Genomic DNA, 17,933 nt, shown 5'->3' on the forward strand with positions numbered 1-17,933 from the left:
AAAATTGAACAAACACTGAATACCCACACTGTCATTTATTATCCTGTTACAGAACACTTTAATCACTCATTAAATTGAGGTTATGTGACTGAGAATTGTATGCGTTTCACATATGTCTTCAGGAAATGTTGAAATATGTTTTAAGGACATTTTAAGAATGACTTTTTAAAGAACAGTCAAAACTTTTTAGTAAATTTAAGAGAATTGCAATTCTCATATATTTTTGCGAGTGAAATAATTTTCTGTTTGGATTTTTACACATCTATGTTAGATCTTTATTATTTCCATTCATATATTCCTGTATATCTGCTTGTTTATAATTTGTTTTATTGTGAACGTCAATTAAGCGTTAATCTATGAACTGCAAACAAAAAAGATATATATCAATTTAAAAGCTTTTTAAACTTGCAAAAAGGTTATTCTATTCCATAAAAATACTCTAAATCCTACACGAAGATAGCTGAATTGTTGTCAATTGTTTTCAATCTTTTTATAAAAGCAAAGACTTTTTTATATTTTTCAGAAAATATTTTTAAGCATAGGTTATTGATGTGCTTATTGCAAAGTTAATTAAAACAATTAAAATGGACTTTTGTCAAACATAACTCAATCCCTACACAAACTAACATCGTGTTGTTATATTTTATAATATTTATATACTTTAAACACCGCTGGCTAACTTCATGGTGAAAAGGGAGCAGCTCTGTATAAGTCTTCCCTGCCAGTAGATTGCCTCTCCATCATGAAGACTCCTACAGTACCACACACGGTAACTTGCGGCTCCAGGCTAAACCTGTAGGTGATCTCAGAGTAGTAGGAGATCCCAGAGGTAGTGCATTATTGCTCACCGATGTATGGACATGCCCTGGCACACTACCAACCCCTATCCCACTGTCTTGTGGGTGCCCTTGGTTGGGCGAAGACTAGGGTAACCAACCTCAAATCAAACACCACTGCCTTGTGGGCTTTATCACAACAAAAGGCTAAGAGATGGGAACTCTGACTTCAAATCCTACTGCTGCCTTGCAGTTTTCCTTAAAAAGCTATGGAACCTCATCCAGAAAAAAAAGGTGTAGTAGCGGACACGATAGGGCGACTGTCTACCTCAGTGAGCTTACTTTTGGCCAGAAGCTGCAGCCTCTTCTGCTGCCAATCGTCGCAGATTCACTCCCCTGGAAATGAGCATTTGAGGTTCAGAGGATACTTATCTGATGCGCAACAGATAATACACCTAAACTGCACAAGCAAGTAAGGAGCCAAAGTGGAAAGTCCTGTACCGAAGGATAAAGCACTGAGGCCCCAACTAGTCATCGTCAAGACTGACGGATTGCATGATGATGATGATGATGATGATGACGATGATGATGATGCTTTTAAGATGTAAATGAATGTATTCATAGAGATAGTTTACTTGACGAAATGTAGCATCTCTCTACCTGTTCTAAAAGTACTTTAACGGTAAATGCTCTCACGAACTGCAAGCACTTGTACCCCCTCGACGTAAAAAAATCCAACAAACCCAACAAGCAGCAAAATCCCACCCCTTCACAGTTGAGATCCCTAGATGTAAGAGAGCCTTCTACTCCATTAGTTTCTTCCCCAGAACCGCTAGATTTGGGAATTCCCTTCCAGGTTCCTGCTTCCTCAACTGTACTGACATGCAGAAGTTCAAGTGTAACATGAACCGACATTTTGCTGTCCAACTACCAACATAGTACTCCTATAGCTTATGTCCCTGATAGTAGCCCCTACATCAAAGTGGCAATGTGCCTTGTTTGGGGTGAAAATGTAATATATATATATATATATATATATATATATATATATATATATATATATATATAATGACATGCATAGAGATAGGTTACTTGACAAAATAATTGCAAACTAACACTTATTCAAAGAATGAAAATAATTTTTTAAAATGTAATGCAATCCTGATAATGTTATATATTTTTAATATATATTTTCTTGGATTCAAATCTAAACGTTAGTGTAACAACTGCTGACTAAAATAGTTAATTATTAATAAGATACTTCTAATACATTGTTATTTACTTAATAAACCATTTACATTCACACCAAATAAAGAGCATTGAGACATAATTGGATGCTATGTGAGACAGAGGCATACAAATAAAGGCACCGTAAGTAATTAAACTAAATGTAAAAATTGTTTCCCACTTTTTTTACGATCACCAATGTAAACAGGTTTTGATGTGAAACACTTAACGTGCATGCGGCTAGATGAATAGTTTTGTTTTTTCATCTTAATATTTTTCATTTATATCTTTTAAAATAAATTTAATAGATAAACAGTTTTGTTTTTTATCCTAATATTTTTTATTTTATATCTTTTAAAATAAATTTAAAAGATAAACCGTTTTGTTTTTTTATCCTAATATTTTTTATTTTTTATCTTTTACAATAAATTTAATAGATAAACAGTTTTGTTTTTTTATCCTAATATTTTTTATTTTATATCTTTTAAAATAAATTTAATAGATAAACAGTTTTGTTTTTTTATCCTAATATTTTTTATTTTATATCTTTTAAAATAAATTTAATAGATAAACAGTTTTGTTTTTTCATCCGAATATTTTTCATTTTTATATTTTAAAATAAATTTAATAGATAAACAGTTTTGTTTTTTCATCCGAATATTTTTTGATTTTATATCTTTTAAAATAAATTTAATAGATAAACAGTTTGCAAAATTTTATGTCAAATGATTTTTACAATATCTCTTGGGTTTTTTTTTTTGTATTTTTTAAAAAAATTTTAAGTGAAAGTACAGAATAGTTAACAGCATATGATATCTAATCCCCATCTAAAAAACGTAAGAAACCAAAAACTAATATGAATCTCCCGTCTCCTCCCCCTGCAACATAAATTTGAAACTGCGAACGATTACAAGTATCATTGACTGCTAACTGGTCATAAAGTGGGTGCTAATTTTACATTAAATTATATAGGAAAGTGATCCCCACTCTAAAATTTGAAATAATTATTATAAATTCAATAAAAATATATAAAATAATTATATTATAAATTCATAATTCCTTTAGTTTTAAGGCTATATAAACTTAATAGTACACAAATAAACTCCATTTTTCTTTCGGGTTAAACTATACTGGGTTAGATTATAAAGAGTTACGAATATTGTTTTCTACGTTAAATAATTGCTAATTGGTGATAATTGATCATTTTATGTAAACTTTATAAAAGAAAATGATGCAGATTTTAAAATATTACATATTGGATGAAACATAAAAATTAAAACGGAATTCTCCAACGATATATATTTTTTAATCTTAAAACAATGAAATACAAAAACAAAATTTTCGTGTTTTTAAAAAAAAAACTTAATTCGATCAACTTCAAATTAATTTTTTTTTCTCAGAAATCACACAAGTTTTACAAAAATAATCGTATATTGGTGCTCCATTTCCTGATTCGCACTATTTTTTAAATCGTATTACCAACTTTAATTAAAGTTTTTTTTATTCAATTGTATGGTTAAAGTATAGAATAGGTACAAAACACCTTCCCCTCCCCATGTTAAGAATGGCTTTTTAAATAATAACGTTATTATTTCAGCACGGATAAATAAGTGCACTAGTACCCATATTTTAACAAAAATCTAAATATCACATCGAATAAAACATTTTAAAGATTTTTTTAAAATTATACTATTATTTTATTTTATGGATTGCAAAAACAAAAATAAATAAACTTATTTTAATGGTTAAAAATATATTAAAAGTTATAGATTAGATTTTTTAGTGTAAAAAAAAAAAGAAAAAAGATACAAACTTACTTTTCTTTCCAGGAATTCAACACGAATAAAAAAAAGGGATTGTTTTAATCATACTACTATTAATATTAACTGATAAAATATGATGATATAATATTTTATTAGATTACAAAAATAAGTAAACTTATCTTAATGGTTAAGATTATATTAAAATTTATAGATTAGATTTTTAGTGTAAAAAAAAGAAAGAAACGATACAAACTTACGTATATTTCCAGGAATTCAATACGAAAAAAAATCGGGATGAATTCGTTTTTCTTTTGTGTTCAAAACAGACAATTTGTTTTGTTTGTTAGGATTTCTTTAGTGAATTTACCGAACTTTTGTTTTGTGTGTTCAATTCATTAAGAAATAAAATATATGAAAATATAAAAGAATCAAAATTAAAAGAGGAAAAACACGATTTAAACGTGAAATTATTTAAAGAGAAAACCAACTGCTAAAGAACCAAGAACTTAAGGTCATCGAAATAACACGGTGTAATCATTATTTCGTTCCTCGTGTAGAAAATGTCTGTTTATTTGTTAAATGTGCCGAATTGTTTCCCTATCAAATTTAGATTGTATTTGTCAATGTTTGGAATTTCTTTATAAAATGTCTTTTTTTTTTTTTTTTTGTATGTCTCATTTATTAAAATAAAAAAGATACATGAAGATTTAAAAATCAGGTTTATTTTATTTTATTTTAATTTCTATTTTATTTTTATTTATTTATTTTTTGGAAGACTGAACATTTCATTATTAATTGGATTAGTCAAACTACTATTTAAATGGCTAAAAGGATAAAAAAATGATCAGATGTATTAACACAAAGCTTAATTCGATCAACTTCGAATTAAATTATTTTCTCAGAAATCACACAAGTTTTACAAAAATAATCATATTTTTAATAAAATCTAAATATCACATTGAATAAAATATTTTAAAGATATTTTTTTAATCATACTATTATTATCATAATTTATTGGATTGAAAAAAAAAATAAATAAATAAACTTATTAAAATTTATAGATTAGATTTTTTAGTAAAACAAAAAAGAAAAAAAAATACGAACTTACGTATATTTCTAGGAATTCAATACGAATGAATACGGGATGAATTTTGTTTTATAAAATGTCTTTTCTTGTTTTTTTTTGTTTTTTTGTATGTCTTATTTATTAAAATTAATAAGACACATGAAGATTTAAAAATCAGGTTTATTTTATTTTATTATTTATTTATTTATTTATTTATTTTTTTGAAGTATGTCTCATTTATTAAAATAAATCTTTTTGGAGGACTGAACATTTCATTATTAATTGAATTAGTCAAACTACTGTTAACATCCAAGATGAGAACTGTAGTCAAAATAATCAGCAGATTCACCGTTTAGTTGTACAAATAGCCTCGAACCATATAATCACTAAAAGGGACTCTTAAAGGTCAACACCGGTATCGAGCAGAAGTTTGTTTACATGTTTCACAAAGTTTAAATGGTTAAAATATAATCACGTAATTATTGAAAATGTGATCATGTGATTAAAATTTAATTTTTTTAACCACGGTGTTTAAAAATTTTTTTTAAAAATAGTGAAAGATGAAGTTTTAAAATGATTAAACGTGTTTTATTTTATAATTTAAAATGAAAAACATTGAACAATAAAAATAACATTTTCAGTACTTTGTGCATTGTTGGTACTGTGCTGAAATGATATTGTTATTTTATTGAAAGCCATTCTTAACATGAGGAGGGTGTTTTGTAACTATTCTGTGATTCCACCATACAAGTAAAAAAGAAAAAAAAAAAGATATCGTAAAACTTTAAGTAAACCTGAAAAACTATTTTAAAATAGCGCGGTACCAAAAATGCATAAGCATCAAATTTTGGTATAATTTTACAATAGATATTTTTCTCGGATACATATGACGGCAGATAGTACTGCGTTATTTTTATATAGTTTTTATTTTTTCAGTTTAAATTCAAGTTTCACGATTTTTTTTTTAATTATTATATAAAGTTGTAATGTAGAAGAACAAATTAGTTACAAAACACCCTCACCTCCTCATATTAAGAATTAATATAGGCACCGCCAAAAATGGCCGCAAAATCAAGTTGTTGTTGTTTTTTTAAAACTAAATTACATTTATTAAAATCCATTATTTCTGAGTAACTTTTTTTTTCCAGAAAGATAAAACCCTGAATTTTCTCATATAGAAAACATAATAATGTAAAACTTTTTCTACTATTTTTAATTCAATTTTAAATGTTAAATTTTCCCAAAAAGTTAACAATTGACATTTTTTGTCTTGCACAAAAAACGTACTTAAATATTAAAAAAAAAGGGTTTTTGAAATAATTAATTTATTTATTTATTGTCTAACTAAGATTTAGGATGATTTTCTAAGAGAATATGCAAAAATATTATAATATAAGTACCTGAATTTCAAATAATTCCACTTATTCATATAGGTAACCAAATATTTCGCGTTGACGTAGAATTCAGATCGACTCTGTTTACGTTTTCTTTTGATGATAAGAAAACTATGGAAGACCAAACAGGCCAAAAAAAACTTATTTTTCAGTGACGAAAATTTCAATGTATTATTAAGCTGAGGCTGGCCAGTACCAGATGGGTGACCATTTGTATGAGTTTGGTTTTTAATGTGTATGTGTGTGGGGGCCAGGCTCCCCAAAATGGGGGGGGAGCAATTTAAAGCAGAATAAAAAAAATTATTTCAGCGCGTTTGGTCCACCGTAGTCGAAAGGCGGCAAACGTTTTCAAACGAGATCGAAAAAAATGATGCTATTTTTAACACAAAGGGCACAATATTTATCGATTTTTTTTTTGCATCGATTATTCAAAGCATGCCCTGTTTAATAATGGTCATACATTATTCGGCTCGCTAAAAAAAAATTGTTAATTTATTTATCAAAAATTTTAAAATGGCTTTTTTCGTATAAATATTAAAAAAATTTTTTTTGTTTTGCTTAACTTAAATTAATTATTTTACTTAACATATTCACCGAATTTCACACTTCAAAACTCAAAAGCGGGATAATTAAACACAATCGAAGTTCTGATATTCAGACGTCAAAATAAGGTATGCAAACAATTTTTTTTTTAATCTATAATTCTGTCCCTTACAACAACACAATATGTTTTGTTCAGTTTCACATGATTATTTTAAGCATATTTGTTCCCACTTCAAAACAAGGGGGGGGGGGGTTGTAAGCAAAAAAAAATATATATATAAATATCGTTTATGAAAAATAAGTACACTGTTATAAAGTTCATTCTTCTCCTAATAATCGCTGAAAATTTCGTATTGATCGGATAATTACCTGATTTTTGGTAGATTTTTAAAAAGACGGTCCGTCAAAAAGTACTGACCTGCCCCCCCCCCCAGTTTTGGCGGTGCCTAAGAATGGTTTTCAAAATAATAACGCTATTATTTCAGCTCGGTACCAAAAATATATAAGTATCCAAAATTTTATTTTTATTGCTCAATGTTTTAAATTATAAAATAAAATGGGAACTTGTACATTTTAATAAAGACATTAAAAATTAAAATAGCGAAAAAAAAATGTTATATTGTACGTATCTATTATGGAATGAAGTTCTCTGGAAAAACTTTCACTTAATTTGGTCAAGTAGTTGTTTTTAAGCAAAAAAAAACAAACAAAACACTTTGTTATGATACGAATCAAAAGGTAGCCGTGTTTCGATTTTTAAGAAGAAAATCTATTATTTAAGATGGGAAGGATGTATCGGCACTTTAGACTGAGTTATCTCCCCATAGCTTGTTCTAAAAATCGAAACACGGCTATCTTCAGTGCGCTGTCATATTAACATGTTTTCCCGCTGTAAAAGAGAATAAAAAAAACTTCTCTGATTTTTTTTTCAGAGAAGTTCAGTCCATAACGGATACGTACAATATAACCTTTTTTCGATATTTTCATTTTTTAATGTGTTGATTAAACTGTACAAGTACCAATAAAAGATATTTAATCATTTTCATAATTTTGGTAACGAAAAATACCTGTGCACATCATTCAACTTTGTTTGGATGACCAATTTTCGAGGTGATGGGTGGGATTCAATCAAAAGACACACTAATTCTGCGGTAGTTTTCCAGAGGTTTTCATTCATCAATCAATATCGAAAGAAGACACTTTCAGTTGTTGAAGGCGACAGCTCGGCGGATTTCTTACGCTTACGAGATTGTTATATTCAGAGCAAACGTTGGTAATGTATACATGCAGATTAGATCAGAACGTTGCGATTGAAGTGGATGATAAACTGGTCGAGAGAATTGACCTTTTTGTGGCGTGTATAGAGACGGGCGATTGGGAAAACAGAAACAAGGACGTCCTTACACACCTCCGTGAGAGCTGAAAACATACGGACGGGAGGTAACTGGGAATGAAAGTGGTGTTCGGCGCCCAATGAGACATAGGATAGAATTTCTGATTTTAATTAAATTATCGGTGTAGGCAGACCCCACACTTAGAAATAGAGCGTCCCAGTCGTCCACATTTGAGACGATCGCAAAGGTCAACTCAACCGCAGTGCAATGGAAGGGACTCACTCTGAGGGAACGACATTATTGATTACCATTGTATATATATATATGTATTTTATTGCAGGTTTGTATATGATGTGATGAGAAAGCCGAGGACATACAGACATACGCAGACCCCACACTTAGAAATAGCACGTCCGAGTCATCCACATTTGAGACGATCGCAAAGGTCAACCCAACCGCAATGGATGGGCCTCCCCCTGGGGGAACGACCTTTATGATCACCGTTACCCCTACGTGAGGTAAGGGTATTTATTTGCTCCCTCACCGAGCAAATTAGGCACAAGGCCGATTTTTAAGGTGAGGAGTGAAGGGGAAATGCGGACCAACTCCCCGGGGAGTAGGGGAGCTGGATAGTGACAATTGGTATGAAGGGTTGCCCGTCTTGCTGTTTTTTGCTTGACACTTGTTGCCCAGGCCCCAAAGAGCCCGGACCTGACTTACGTCAGGTGAGTATGAAATTTTAAGGCCGTATCCGCCCGTCCGCTGGTGTTTTTATATCATGCATTCATACACTCATCACTGACAGTAATCAATAAAATACTAAATGTGTTCCATATAATTCTCACCAATATTAATATATCACAACATTTTATTCACCAATAAAAAAAATTCATAACAAAAAATTTACTATCATTTAAACTTACAAACATTTTCACAAAATACCTTAATTCTTAAAGAAACTTATATTTTACCGTAATATTCAATGTCAAGGTCGTTAAAATGTTAATAACATAAATTCATAATCTTTTCAACGAGAACCAATCCAAACGAATAAAACCTTTTAGAATTCAAACCAAATCACAAAACCAAAAACAACCACATTTTTATTGAATCAAATCAAACAGTTTTGTCTTTGTTTAATTATATCGAAGTTGGTTGAAACAAAGAGAAATTAAAAATTACGATCTGAATAGTTGTTTAACCTTACCTGAGCGGCATTTAAAAATGCCAATAAATTCTATTTTTTTTTTATATACGTTAATATCATGAAATAGTTTTTGATTAATATAAATTAAAGTTACTTAAGGCAATCTTTACTGTAATGCTGCGTAATTGTTCCGACAGATAGAAAGGCAGCCTCTAAACAAGTGTAGTCGAGTCTAGCGCACGTCGTCGTCAGGGGGGGGGCACTTCCTTGGTTTGGTTGGACAGTTATTTTAGGCGACCCACGCTGATAATTAATGTGAATGATATAAAACGTGTTTTTAAAAGTAATATTTGTGACGACAGAAGGAAAACAGGTATGTGAACTGCGTGCACACATATTAATATCGTTTATGCAGAGGAAGACAACTCCATTTTATGTAATAACGAAAAAAAGACACATATTAACTCCATTTTATGTAATAACGAAAAGAAGACACATATTAACTCCATTTTATGTAATAACGAAAAAAGACACATATTAATATAATTTATTATTTTTAAATGTAATAACGAAAAAAAGACATATATTAATATAATTTATTATTTTTAATGCAATAACGAAAAAAAGACACATATTAATATAATTTATTATTTTTTAATGTAATATGAAAAAAGACATATTAATATCATTTATTATTTTAATGTAATAAAAACAACGTCATTAAGCATTTCTGTTACTACTGTTTTCGGGTAAACTTACAACAAATAACCATTTCAACGTCCCATGTTAAGAACGACATTCGGAATAGACACCCCTAACCTTCCCATGTTAAGAACGGCTTTCAGATTAAACGCCCACAACCTTTTCAGCATACCCGAAAACCTATAAAGTTGACATGTCGAATGTGAACGATGAGTTGGACGTAATTTAAAAATGATTTGAATTTAAAACGGAACGAAATTTAAATTCTCTTTTTCATTTTACAAGAACCGTAAAAGTGCGCATTCACCGCAAGTTTTACCATTATTTATTATTTTTAATGTTAGAAAAAAATAAACACCAACTGCTTGGAGCATTTCTGTTGATCTCATGAAATAGTTTTTAATTAATATAAATTGAAGTTTTTAAGGCAATCTCCTATAATATATCGATAATATAGCATAGTTCCTTTTTGTTAGGCGAACCACGCTTTTTTTATACAAGGTCATTATGCAGAGGGAGACAACTCCATATTACTAAGAGATTCGTTCATTTTCCATCTCATAATTTAGGACGTCACTCCTAACGATATTTTTATTAAATCAAAACATAAAAAAAATAAGCTGAGACGATTTTTTTAATCTAACAATATATATACAAAATCACATTATTAAAACAAAATGTAGTTTTTATGCGACTATTAAGAGAATCGTTTTTGTTTTCATATCACATTTTTTTTTTCGACTACATTACAAAAAATGAAAATGCAACAATAATCGTAGAGGAATTATTTTTTCGGGTTTGTATTATTGTACACATAGATTCAAAAAGTTGTCAGAAAACAAATATATAACAAATAAATCTTATCAAAGGCAAGATAAGTTACTTTTCTACCAAAGTGGATATTTTTTCGTATTTTTATTCAATGTAACATGTTTATTCAGCTCGAAAAACATGCAGTGTTTTTCGATGTATTGGAAAATTAAAAATGGCGTCCGACTCTCTCTTAAATACGGTAAGTTCGGGAAAAGGTGTTATAAATAATAAACTAGACAAAATACTGTTAGAAATTCGCTCAATATATATTACCGTGACATAGTTTGACATATATTCGGTGTTTTTTTAATAGTATTTTGTCTAGTTTATTATTTATAACACCTTTTCCCGAACTTACCGTGTTTAAGAGAGATTCTGCCGCCATTTTGAATTGTCCAATACATCGGTAAGCACTGCATGTTTTTCGAGCGGAATAAATATGTTACATTGAATAAAAACACAAAAAATATATCCAGTTTGGTAGAAAAGTAACTTATCTTGCCTTTGATAACATTTATTTGTTATATATTTGTTTTTTGACAACTTTTTCCAATCTATGTGTACAGTAATACAAACACATTTTTTCATCTCATAATTTAGGATGCTAAAACCAACGATATTTTTATTAAGTCAAAACATTAAAAAAAAAACTGCATCATTTTTTTTTTATGTAACAAAGTTGATAACCTTTCTGTTGGAAACTTGCTAAATATATGTTACCGTGACATAAGCTGACATATATTCGGTGTTTTTTTTTTAACAGTATTTTGTATAGTTTTTCTTTAACTCCTTTTCCCAAACTTACCGTGTCAAAGATTAAAAAAAATTCCTAAAATGGTAAAATTTTACATTAAGGCCCGTCTCACGTTCGTATGTAAGGAAATATTTGTTTGTAGATTTTGGTGTGCTAAAAACGAATCTGAAAACCGTTTCCGTCGCAAAAAAAAAAAAAAAAAATAGTTTTCATGATATGAAGAAATTATTTTTTCGAAAAGTGGGTGGTCACTTTTCCATGGAAATTTAACTTAAAATGAGTATCCACTTTCGTTCCACCTGAGAGGGGGGCATTTTAGTGTTTATTGGCTAAAAGGTTTCGATGTTTTGTTTTTGTTTTCATCTTTCAATAAAGACACGAGGAAATTAAAAAATAAAGAAAATCGGTAATTTTTTACTTTAAGGTTCGTCTCACATTTGTATAGAAAAAAAAATAGGTTTTTTTTTTTGTAGTTTTCGGTGTGCTTTAAAAGAATATGGTAACCAATTCCGTCGCAAATTTACCGTTTGTATGGTATTAACTGGGACTATTTTCCATTCCACAGCCCAGCCTTCGTTTCGCACGATCATAAACGAAGGCTGTTAAATATGCAGTCGCGTACCAAACTGCCTTGTCACAGTGTCGTATTGGCGAAAATTTCAAATTAGACGAAAAACAAGTAGTTTTCCATATATGAAGCCATGTAATTCTATGTTATCACGGCTGGCCATTTTTGTACGCGTAAGCGCGCGCACATATCCTATAAGGATAATCAAGAAACTGTATTCCGTGAGGGAAATAAAGAGATTAATATGTACTGCGCATTTAAATAAAAGAAGGAAAGTTTATTAACGTATTTATAGGGAGACAATGTGTAGTGTTTATCGTGTTCAGTCCAGGAAGGGTCTCTCTTCTCGTATATCCGGTGACCAATGTTTGCAATTAAAGGGACATAACTCCCAGAAGAGTTACCTTCCCCTGATACAATATATAAGGTAAATAAAAGAGCGTTTGAACAAGTCACACGGCGAGCAGTAGATTGTAAAGTATTGATTTGTGTCCTTTTCTATTCTCTACCATATTCACACATCATTGTACAACATTAAACTACTTCTCTATCAAAGACACGTAATGTATGGGAGGATGGCAAAACCCATGACAAATGAAGCCTCTCTTGAACTAGCTACAATGATGATAACGCAAAACACGGTTGAAATGAGCAACAAAATTAGAAACAGCTACTACACTTTCATTATTGTTCGTTTAATGCTGATTTTATGGGAAACAGGCAAACTAATAATTGGGTTTAAGTCTGGAATAATGAGTGAAGGTCATCGTAAGTTTAACCGAATCGAGTTTGATAACAATATGTTGCAAGAAGTCACATTATTATTCGGAATACTGTTCTCATTTTGAGCGTTAACGGTAATTCGACTAATCCAAATAATAATGAAATGCTTTATCTAAAAAAAATAAACCTGCTTTTTTATAGCTTCATATATATTTTTTAATGAATTGAAGACGAAATATAAATTTACAATAGAAATACCCCAAACGGTTTAAGAATTGACAAATATAATCAAATCTTTATACGAAAACAATTCGGACATTTTTATACACGGAACAAAATAATGATTTCACCGTTTTACGATGACCTTAAGTTCTTTGTTCTTAAGCAGTTGTTTTTCTTTAAATAACTTCACGTTTAAATCGTGTTTTGTATCTTTTAATTTTGATTCTTTTATATTTTCATATATTTTATTTCTTAATGGATTGGACACACAAAACAAAAGTTGTATCAATTTACTAAAGAAATCCTAACAAACAAAACAAATTTTCTGTTTTGAACACAAAAGGAAAAAAACGACACTTTTCTCGCATTTAATTCCCTGAATGAAAGGTAAGTTTATTTCTTTTTTTATAATATCATTTAACAACTTACAAATAATTTTGAATATTAAAATAATTTATTTTTTATTGCAATCCAATATGAAAGGTAAGTTATTTTTACGTCTTTCAAAAATCCGTTTGAATAACTTTTAGAAATAATCTGAAACAGAAAAGCTGTTTATATTTTGCACCTCAGACTTTTTTTTTTTAATGAAAACGAAATATAAATTTACAGTAGAAATACCCCCCAAAATTTAAGAATTGACAAATATAATCTAAACTTTATAGGAAAACAATTCGGACATTTTTACACAAAATCTTAAAAATTAAAAATGGTTTATTTTTTTGCAATCTAATAAAATTATTGATTCCCCTTCTCAAAAAAAAAAAAAAAAGGTGACCATAAAGTGAGTGCATTTCTTCATATCTTGGAAACTACTTGTTTCTTGAAATTTTAAAAGTTAGTGGTAATTTTAAAGGATTTTCCGAGGGATAAAAAAAGACCCCCCCCCCCGAAAAAAATCGTGGCCACAAAGTGGGTGCTCATTTTACGTTAAATTAACATAGAAAAGTAATCCCCCAGTTTTTTTTAAAACTACCATTTCTTCATATCTTGGAAACTACTCACTTGACGTAATTTTAAACGTTATTTTAGTTTTCAGCGACCTCGAAAACCTTTAAGAGTGGTAATTTTAAAGGAATTTTCGAGGGTTGAGTGATTCTTCATATTAAACAATCTTCCTTTAAAATATATTCAATCTGACTATTAGAGCTTTTTGTCAAAAATGTGTTTATTTAAGTAAAACTTACGTGATTTCTAGTAAAATAATAATGTTTACCATAAACAAAATAATTTAATTCAAAGTTGGTTTAAACTGCTTTTTTGATATTTAATTGCTTTTTTTTAATTTTTAAAAACCGTTTTCCATGTGAATTGTAATATTTTATTCAATCTTTAAGGTTATAGAATAGGCAACACTTTCTTTAATAAAGTTTACATAAACATTGACAATCACCAATTAACTAAAATTTAACATAGAAAAAATAATTGGCAAATGTTTACAATCGTCTGAAAAGCCATAAAAATATCCCGAAAATACAATTAAAAAATATATATATAAATATTTAAGACTTTGTTAGATAAATTTAACATGAATTAAGCACCTGCTTCCTGCTCACATTTCAATCAACTAGACATGTACTACTTCGCAGTTTCAAAGTTTTGTGGCGGTGAAAGGGAGAGGGAAGTCCTTGTATCGATTTTTGTTTTGATTTTACGAAGGTAGGATTAAAACCCACATGTTTTTAACTATTCTCTACTTCCATCTAACAATTTACTTGTCAGAAAAAGTGATGCACGACATTTATTTGCGACTGTCTGGAAGAGCTTAAGCAAAGAAAATGTTTGTTGGAATGTTGATTCTTTTTATGCTTGAGGTAGCCATTACGTCCGACTCATTTGATTGGATAATTTGGGTATAAAAAGTCACATGATCAGACTGACGGTGTGGATAATCATTCCGAAGTTGTGATCAGTGGAGATGAAATCTTTTCTAACATTAGCAGACCGACAAGGTTATACTTTTTGTGTTACCTACGGCACAAGTCACAACAATCCATTGTGGCAAACCTAAGATAACCGATGCTCTACAGTGGAAAAATACCACATAATTCTAATAAAAAAATTGGAATGTTGTCAACATTCAGATGACATTCTAAGTTCCATCACTTTCATTCCTGTTCTCCAGAACTCAACTGCCGCCATCTTGATTGCCGGTCTTATATGCTCTCATTCCAATGTCTAGCAAACTTATTGATATGCAATTCACACTAAACCACATTCCCCCCCCCCTGATCCTTAAAGATCACCTCATAAACATACAACCGTGCAAATCTTGCTTCATAGCCCACTTAGATATCCATGCTAGTCTCGCTGACTAACACATTCGGATAACCCTGCTAGTTTCACTTCTTTGCCCACTCAGATATTTCCACTAGTCTTGATCCCTAGCCGCCTCAGACATCTCTGCTCGTCTCACTGACTAACCCAGTCAGATATCAAAGTTAATCTCACTTCATAGCCCACTCAGATATCCTGCTTTTCCACGATACTCGGCTTAAAAGTGACGACGCCTAAATACAACAAAACTGAATCACATTTCCAAAATTCTTCATTTTAGAACGACAAATTTGTACTTCTTCATTTAAGACAAACTACTTATGTTTCAGCTAATACAACCAAATTTCTTTTTAAATTTCTCATTTAAAAACGACTACTTTTTCCATAAAATTCAACTGAATCGCATTAAAAGTTCTTTTTACAAAAGCGACTTTTTTTTTCAAATACAACCTAATTTCAGCATCAGCCACTCAGATTACCATTGTAAGTTCAATAGAATGTTTAATTTTCAAATTTTGACTTGCAAATGCAAATACAAAAATTCTCTATAGTCCGACAAATAATCACAAGGTCGAGCTTTGAATACATATTTCACTTCTCAATAGCATCAATTTTTTTCAAAGTCCAGCTTTTGAATACGTATATAAAATCCACAGCATGACCAATTTTCACATTGACTTTTAAATGTGCATTTAACATTAAATCGAATAATTTTTTAAATACGTTTGTTGTATGATGACAATAAAAATATCCAACGAATTTTCACTTTGACTTTTAAATTGTTTATTAATTTGTTAGATGACAATACAGAAAAGTTAACATGAAAATTCTAATTTGCAACAACGTAACAATGCATCCTTTGTTTATTAATTTGTTAGGTGAAAGTACAGAATAGTTAACAACATGTAGACTATAATCACCCAACAATGTAACAAACGTTTTGTTTATTAAAAATGATTGTAAAAAGCTGCAAACGATATGCTGCTCTTATACTACTATCAGCCGGTCACTGAGGTGTATGACTGACAGACATGTTATATTAAATGTCTTTAAGTGGTCTCGGGAAGACGTAAAGATGGGCCAGTCATTAGGGTCTTTGTAGCAAGAAAATCATACCTGAGATGTTGAATGTGTTGTGTGGCTCCTTCTTCTCCCAGGAAACATCTTGACCTCTTCACCCTTGTTGACGATCTAAATGGAATTTTCTTTCTTCATTTTCTGGACTGCTTCATTGTTTCAATAAAGGCACTTATGAAGGCATTCATGGCAGACACAAGAAAAATGACACGCAACACAATTGTAATATATATAAAGCATAACTATTTTATTTTAAAAAATATATTTTACAAAAACTTTTACAATTAAAAACTGAACAATAAGCTTTTCAAAGCTAACCAACCTAACTAGTATTGAGGGAGGGGACACTCATTTACGGGGAGTCAGAATATGCGTCTTCACTTCATGCTGGTCGTGAAGGAAAAAGACAGATAGCAAATCTCATAGGATTAGTTAATCTCTTGACAAAGGTTTCCTTTCCAGGGCAATTGCTCTTGACATATCAAAGGCCTTCGACAAGGTATGGCATAAAGGCCTACTTCACAAGATCTCCAGCTATGGTATAACTGGAAATATTCTCTCTGTCATTAAATCATTTCTCTCTGATCTGGGCCCAACTCTTCCTTATCTACATCAATGATCTCCCTAAACACATACTTAATCATTCATTGACATCTATGCTGATGAAACGACCATCTACGGCAACACATCAAAGGCTGTAAATGACAAAACTCTCTCTGATTCTCTCTCCTCTGATCTCGAAGGAGTGGTTCAGTGGGGAAAGGCGTGGCTGGTTACCTTTAATGCATCTAAAACCAAACTCCTATCTTTACATCATCAACGCTCTGATCCCCATCTGGCATCAATTGAAATGGATGTCTCTCGTCTAGGAGAAACCCCATGTTTTGACAAGCTTCTGGGCTAGACCTTCACTCCTGACCTGAAATGGAACATGTACATTAAGTCTGTTGCCAAGGTCACGGAATGATGGTGGGATCCTTCTACCGCTCCAGAAGATATCTCACTACTGATGCAATTCTCTATCTATATAAAAGCCATGTACGCGCAAGGATGGAATACTGCTTCCATATCTGGGCAGGAGCAACTAAAAACAGCCTATCCTGCCTTGACAGAGTACAAAATAGACTTCGTGGCTTAGTGAGGGATGCCCTTTTCTCTTCCCTGCAACCTCTCTTCTGTTGCAAGCCTATCTTTGTTTTATCGTTATTTCCATGTCAGTTGCTCGTCTGAACTCCAATCTCTGGTCCCCACTTACCAGTCTTTTACAAAAAAAGCACCCGTCTAGCTGAATCGACTGTCAAAAATTTTCCCCACTCTTTATCTATGCCTAAATCAAAACGTAAATTCCATGAACAAAGATTCTTTCTTAGAACTGCACGCCTGTGGAACTCTGTTCCCTCTTCCTGCTTCCCTCCTGACTACAACTTGGATGTGTTCAAGTCAAACGTAAACAAATTCCTGATGAACCGCCCCCTTAAGTAGACACTCTAAAATATCCACACTAGCGTACTGTACTTACAATAACCCTTATCCCTGAGTGGCTTCCG

General features: G+C 30.8%; 1 non-coding gene across 1 annotated transcript; it reads right to left on the bottom strand.

Moving 5' to 3' along the window:
* Positions 1-8,469: 8,469 nt before the first annotated feature.
* On the bottom strand, positions 8,470-8,629 carry LOC145271698 (U1 spliceosomal RNA). The gene has a single exon (XR_013866089.1). It is a non-coding gene; the product is annotated as a U1 spliceosomal RNA (small nuclear RNA).
* Positions 8,630-17,933: the final 9,304 nt, after the last annotated feature.

The sequence above is a fragment of the Euprymna scolopes genome, chromosome 46, assembly GCF_053919585.1.
Source record: "Euprymna scolopes isolate OS-2025 chromosome 46, ASM5391958v1, whole genome shotgun sequence".
In the NCBI taxonomy this organism is placed as follows: Eukaryota; Metazoa; Mollusca; class Cephalopoda; order Sepiida; family Sepiolidae; genus Euprymna; species Euprymna scolopes.